We start from the raw sequence: 6000 nt of genomic DNA on the forward strand, positions 1-6000 counted from the left end.
TGTCACTTTTTTTTTTTTGCATAAAATGTGTCAAATAGGCATCAATTAGGCTCTCAAAGTTTTTAACGTTGCAATTTAGTACATAAACACGCCAATTTAGTTTATCAAAACATAATTACCAGTTAGTGACCTGTAATACCATGTAAATTTAAATGTCACTTTTTTTTTGCATAAAATGTGTCAAATAGGCATCAATTAGGCTCTAGAACTATTTAAAGTTGCAATTTGGTACATAAAATGTCAATCTAGTTTATCAAGGCATAATTACCTGTTAGTGACCTGTAATAACAGGTAAATGTAAATGTCACTTTTTTGGCATAAAATGTGTCAAATAGGCCATCGAACTTTATCTGAAAAATCAATTAGGCACTCAAACCTTTTAAAATTGCAATTAGGTACATAAACATATCAATTTAGTTTATAAGGCATAATTACCTGTTAGTGACCTGTAATACCAGGTAAATTTAAATGTCTCTTTTTTTTTTTAATATAATGTGTCAAATAGGCATCAATTAGGCTCTCAAACTATTTAAAGTTGCAATTTGGTACATAAACATGTCAATCTAGTTTATCAAAGCATAATTACCTGTTAGTGACCTGTAATACCAGGTAAATTTAAATGTCACCTTTTTTTTGCATAAAATGTGTCAATTAGGCATCACTTAGGCTCCCAAACTATTTAACGTTGCAATTTGGTACATAAACATGTCAATTTAGTTTATTAGATATAATTAACTGTTCGTGACCTGCAGTACCAGGTAAATTTAAATTTCACTTTTTTTGCATAAAATGTGTCAAATAGGCATCAATTAGGCTCTCAAACTATTTAACGTTGCAATTTGGTACATAAACATGCCAATTTAGTTCATCAAGGTATAATTACCTATTTGTGATACTTAATAACAGGTACATGTAAATGTCACTTTTTTAGCATAAAATGTGTCAAATAGGCCATCGAACTTTATCTGAAAAATCAATTAGGCTCTCAAATCTTTTAAAATTGCAATTAGCTACATAAACAAGTCAATTTAGTTTATAAGACATAATTACATGTTAGAGACCTGCAATACCAGTTAAATTTAAATGTCACTTTTTTGCATAAAATGTGTCAAATAGGCATTAATTAGGCTCTAGAACTATTTAAAGTTGCAATTTGGTACATAAAATGTCAATCTAGTTTATCAAGGCATAATTACCTGTTAGTTACCTGTAATACCAGGTAATTTAAATGTCACATTTTTTTAATATAATGTGTCAAATAGGCATCAATTAGGCTCTCAAACTATTTAAAGTTGCAATTTGGTACATAAACATGCAAATTTAGTTCATCAAAGCATAATTACCTATTAGTGACTTGTAATAACACGTAATGTTAATGTCACTTTTTAAGCTTAAAATGTGTCAAATATGCCATCGAACTTTATCTGAAAAATCAATTAGGCACTCAAACCGTTTAAAATTGCAATTAGGCACATAAACATATCAATTTAGTTTATAAGGCATAATTATCTATTAGTGACCTGTAATACCAGGTAAATTTAAATGTCACTTTTTTTTTTTTTTGCATAAAATATGTCAAATAGGCATCAATTATGCTCTCAAAGTTTTTAACGTTGCAATTTGGTACATAAATATGCCAATTTAGTTTATCAAAACATAATTACCTGTTAGTGACCTATAATAACAGGTAAATATAAATGTCACTTTTTTAGCATAAAATGTGTCAAATATGCCATCGAACTGTATCTGAAAAATCAATTAGGCACTCAAACCTTTTAAAATTGCAATTAGGTACATAAACATGTCAATTTAGTTTATTAGACATAATTACCTGTTAGTGACCTGCAATACCAGGTAAATTTAAATGTAACTTTTTTTTGCATAAAATGTGTCAAATAGGCATCAATTAGGCTCTCAAACTATTTAACGTTGCAATTTGGTACATAAACATGCCAATTTAGTTCATCAATGCATAATTACCTGTTAGTGACCTGTAATAACAGGTAAATGTAAATGTCACTTTTTTAGCATAAAATGTGTCAAATAGGCCATCGAACTTTATCTGAAAAATCAATTAGGCACTCAAACCTTTTAAAATTGCAATTAGGTACATAAACATGTCAATTTAGTTTATTAGACATAATTACCTATTAGTGACCTGCAATACCAGGTAAATTTAAATGTCACTTTTTTTTGCATAAAATGTGTCAAATAGGCATCAATTAGACTCTCAAGCTATTTAAAGTTGCAATTTGGTACATAAACATGCCAATTTAGTTCATCACGACATAATTACCTGTTAGTGATCTGTAATAACAGGTAAATGTAAATGTCACTTTTTTAGCATAAAATGTGTCAAATAGGCCATCGTACTTTATCTGAAAAATTAATTAGGCACTCAACCTTTTAAAATTGCAATTAGGTAATTAAACATGTCAATTTAGTTTATAAGGCATAATTACCTGTTAGTTTATAAAGACATAATTACCTGTTAGTAACCTGTAATACCAGGTAAATTTAAATGTCACTTTTTTTTTGCATAAAATATGTCAAATAGGCATCAATTAGGCTCCCAAACTATTTAACGTTGCAATTTGGTACATAGACATGCCAATTTAGTTTATCAAGGCATAATTCCCTGTTAGTGCCCTGTAATACCAGGTAAATTTAAATGTCACTTTTTTTTTGCATAAAATATGTCAAATAGGCATCAATTAGGCTCCCAAACTATTTAACGTTGCAATTTGGTACATAGACATGCCAATTTAGTTTATCAAGGCATAATTCCCTGTTAGTGCCCTGTAATACCAGGTAAATTTAAATGTCACTTTTTTTTTGCATAAAATATGTCAAATAGGCATCAATTAGGCTCCCAAACTATTTAACGTTGCAATTTGGTACATAGACATGCCAATTTAGTTTATCAAGGCATAATTCCCTGTTAGTGCCCTGTAATACCAGGTAAATTTAAATGTCACTTTTTTTTTGCATAAAATATGTCAAATAGGCATCAATTAGGCTCCCAAACTATTTAACGTTGCAATTTGGTACATAGACATGCCAATTTAGTTTATCAAGGCATAATTCCCTGTTAGTGCCCTGTAATACCAGGTAAATTTAAATGTCACTTTTTTTTTGCATAAAATATGTCAAATAGGCATCAATTAGGCTCCCAAACTATTTAACGTTGCAATTTGGTACATAGACATGCCAATTTAGTTTATCAAGGCATAATTCCCTGTTAGTGCCCTGTAATACCAGGTAAATTTAAATGTCACTTTTTTTTTGCATAAAATATGTCAAATAGGCATCAATTAGGCTCCCAAACTATTTAACGTTGCAATTTGGTACATAGACATGCCAATTTAGTTTATCAAGGCATAATTCCCTGTTAGTGCCCTGTAATACCAGGTAAATTTAAATGTCACTTTTTTTTTGCATAAAATATGTCAAATAGGCATCAATTAGGCTCCCAAACTATTTAACGTTGCAATTTGGTACATAGACATGCCAATTTAGTTTATCAAGGCATAATTCCCTGTTAGTGCCCTGTAATACCAGGTAAATTTAAATGTCACTTTTTTTTTGCATAAAATATGTCAAATAGGCATCAATTAGGCTCCCAAACTATTTAACGTTGCAATTTGGTACATAGACATGCCAATTTAGTTTATCAAGGCATAATTCCCTGTTAGTGCCCTGTAATACCAGGTAAATTTAAATGTCACTTTTTTTTTGCATAAAATATGTCAAATAGGCATCAATTAGGCTCCCAAACTATTTAACGTTGCAATTTGGTACATAGACATGCCAATTTAGTTTATCAAGGCATAATTCCCTGTTAGTGCCCTGTAATACCAGGTAAATTTAAATGTCACTTTTTTTTTGCATAAAATATGTCAAATAGGCATCAATTAGGCTCCCAAACTATTTAACGTTGCAATTTGGTACATAGACATGCCAATTTAGTTTATCAAGGCATAATTCCCTGTTAGTGCCCTGTAATACCAGGTAAATTTAAATGTCACTTTTTTTTTGCATAAAATATGTCAAATAGGCATCAATTAGGCTCCCAAACTATTTAACGTTGCAATTTGGTACATAGACATGCCAATTTAGTTTATCAAGGCATAATTCCCTGTTAGTGCCCTGTAATACCAGGTAAATTTAAATGTCACTTTTTTTTTGCATAAAATATGTCAAATAGGCATCAATTAGGCTCCCAAACTATTTAACGTTGCAATTTGGTACATAGACATGCCAATTTAGTTTATCAAGGCATAATTCCCTGTTAGTGCCCTGTAATACCAGGTAAATTTAAATGTCACTTTTTTTTTGCATAAAATATGTCAAATAGGCATCAATTAGGCTCCCAAACTATTTAACGTTGCAATTTGGTACATAGACATGCCAATTTAGTTTATCAAGGCATAATTCCCTGTTAGTGCCCTGTAATACCAGGTAAATTTAAATGTCACTTTTTTTTTGCATAAAATATGTCAAATAGGCATCAATTAGGCTCCCAAACTATTTAACGTTGCAATTTGGTACATAGACATGCCAATTTAGTTTATCAAGGCATAATTCCCTGTTAGTGCCCTGTAATACCAGGTAAATTTAAATGTCACTTTTTTTTTGCATAAAATATGTCAAATAGGCATCAATTAGGCTCCCAAACTATTTAACGTTGCAATTTGGTACATAGACATGCCAATTTAGTTTATCAAGGCATAATTCCCTGTTAGTGCCCTGTAATACCAGGTAAATTTAAATGTCACTTTTTTTTTGCATAAAATATGTCAAATAGGCATCAATTAGGCTCCCAAACTATTTAACGTTGCAATTTGGTACATAGACATGCCAATTTAGTTTATCAAGGCATAATTCCCTGTTAGTGCCCTGTAATACCAGGTAAATTTAAATGTCACTTTTTTTTTGCATAAAATATGTCAAATAGGCATCAATTAGGCTCCCAAACTATTTAACGTTGCAATTTGGTACATAGACATGCCAATTTAGTTTATCAAGGCATAATTCCCTGTTAGTGCCCTGTAATACCAGGTAAATTTAAATTTCACTTTTTTTGCATAAAATATGTCAAATAGGCATCAATTAGGCTCTCAAACTATTTAACGTTGCAATTTGGTACATAGACATGCCAATTTAGTTTATCAAGACATAATTACTTGTTAGTGACCTGTAATAACAAGTCAATGTAAATGTCACTTTCTTAGCATAAAATGTGTCAAATAGGCCATCGAGCTTTATCTGAAAATCAATTAGGCACTCAAACATTTTAAAATTGCAATTAGAAAAATCAATTAGGCACTCAAACATTTTAAAATTGCAATTAGATACATAAACATGTCAATTTAGTTTACTAGACATAATTACCTGTTAGTGACCTGCAATACCAGGTAAATTTAAATGTCACTTTTTTTTGCATAAAATGTGTCAAATAGGAATCAATTAGACTCTCAAGCTATTTAAAGTTGCAATTTGGTACATAAACATGCAAATTTAGTTCATCACGACATAATTACCTGTTAGTGACCTGTAATAACAGGTAAATGTAAATGTCACTTTTTTAGCATAAAATGTGTCAAATAGGCCATCGAACTTTATCTGAAAAATCAATTAGGCCCTCAAACCTTTTAAAATTGCAATTAGGTACATAAACATATCAATTTAGTTTATAAGGCATAATTACCTGTTAGTGACCTGTAATACCAGGTAAATTTAAATGTCACTTTTTTTTTGCATAAAATCTGTCAAATAGGCATCAATTAGGCTCTCAAACTATTTAACGTTGCAATTTGGTACATAAACATGCCAATTTAGTTCATCAAGGCATAATTACCTGTTAGTGACCTGTAATAACAGGTAAATGTAAATATCACTTTTTTAGCATAAAATGTGTCAAATAGGCCATCGAACTTTATCTGAAAAATCAATTAGGCACTCAAACCTTTTAAAATTGCAATTAGGTACATAAACATA

This window comes from Ipomoea triloba, chromosome 2, assembly GCF_003576645.1.
Source record: "Ipomoea triloba cultivar NCNSP0323 chromosome 2, ASM357664v1".
NCBI classification, from domain to species: Eukaryota; Viridiplantae; Streptophyta; class Magnoliopsida; order Solanales; family Convolvulaceae; genus Ipomoea; species Ipomoea triloba.